This window comes from Elephantulus edwardii, unplaced genomic scaffold (assembly GCF_000299155.1).
Source record: "Elephantulus edwardii isolate Elephantulus edwardi_28Jun2011 unplaced genomic scaffold, EleEdw1.0 scaffold00319, whole genome shotgun sequence".
In the NCBI taxonomy this organism is placed as follows: Eukaryota; Metazoa; Chordata; class Mammalia; order Macroscelidea; family Macroscelididae; genus Elephantulus; species Elephantulus edwardii.
In genome coordinates, this window is record NW_006400069.1 from 224,159 (window position 1) to 225,817 (window position 1,659).

The window sequence follows — 1,659 nt, forward strand, 5'->3', positions numbered from 1 at the left end:
CTATCGCTAAGACTTCAATACAATATTGAATAAGAGAGGTGAGAGTGGGCATCCTTGCATAGTTCCAGTTCTTAAAGGGAATGCCTTTAAACTCTCTCCATTGATAACGATGTTGGCTCTCGGGTTTGCATAAATACATTTTACTATGTTGAAGAAATTCCCCTCTAATCCTATTTTGTTGAGTACTTTAATCAGGAAAGGGTGCTGGATTTTGTCAAAGGCCTTTTTTGCATCAACTGATAGGATTATGTGGTTCTTTTTCTTTGCTTTGTTAATGTGATGAATTACATTGATTGTTTTCCTTATGTTGAACCATCCTTGCATAGCTGTTATAAAGCCCACTTGGTCATGATGGATTATTTCTTTGATGTATCGTTGAATTTTATTGGCCAGGATTTTATTCAGTATTTTTGCATCAATGTTCATGAGAGATATTGGCCTATAGTTTTCTATTTTGGTGGTGTCCTTTCCTGGCTTTGGTATCAAGAATATGTTTGCTTCATAAAATGAATCTGGGAGAATTCCATCTTTCTCTATTTCCTGAAATAGTCTATGCAGAATTGGTGATAATTCGTCTTTGAATGTTTGATAAAATTCACTAGTAAAACCAGGGCATTTTTTGTTAGGAAGTTGTTGTATTACCTTTTCAATTCCTTCTTTTGTAATGGGTCTGTTCAGATGTTCAATTTCAGTTTCTCTAGTTTGGGTAGGTTGTACATTTCTAGGTATTTGTCCATTGCCTCTAGGTTTTCATATTTATTTCAGTATAATTTTTCAGAATACTCTAATGTTAGCTTTTTTATTTTCGTTGGTTCTGTTGTGATGTTGCCTGACTCATCTCTTATTTGCATTATTTGTGTTTCTTCTTTCTTTTCCTTTGTGAGTTTTGCTAATGGTTTGTCGATTTTATTGACCTTTTTAAAGAACCAACTCCTAGTTTTGTTGATAGTTTCAATTGTTTTTCGGTTTTCTATTTCATTTTTTTCTGCTCTGATTTTTATAATTTTGGTTTTTTAGAGGGTGTCGGGGTTTCTTGTTGTTCTTTTTCAATTTGCTGAAGATGTTGAGTTAGAGAGTCAATGGTTAATTTTTCTTGCCTTTTGATGTGTTTGCTTATTGCTATAAATTGACCTCTGATTACAGCTTTGGCTGTTTCCCAGAGGTTTTGGTAAGTGGTGTTTTCATCGTTGTTTGTTTCAAGAAACTTTTTTATTTCATTTTTTATTTCTTCTAATACCCAGTCGTGTCCAAGCAAGGAGTTGTTCAGCTTCCAAACGCATGTTTTTTTTTCTCCTTTATCGTCCTATTATTAATTTCTAATTTTGTAGCATTATGGTCTGAAAAGATCCTTTGTATTATTTCTATGTTTTTAAATTTTTTGATGCTTGCCTTGTGTCCCAGAATGTGATCTATTCTGGAAAATGTTCCATGTACATTGGAGAAGAAAGTATACTGAGTTTTTTGGGCATGCATTAACCTATAAATATCTATGAGGTCAAGTTGGTTTATTGTATGGTTTAATTCTTCAGTATCTTTGTTGAGTTTCTTTCTGGTAGTTCTATCTTTTCTTGAGAGTGGTGTATGAAGTCTCCAAGTATTACAATAGTATTGTCTATTTCCTTTTTCAGTTTTGTTAATGTTTGTTTTGTGTATTTTGCA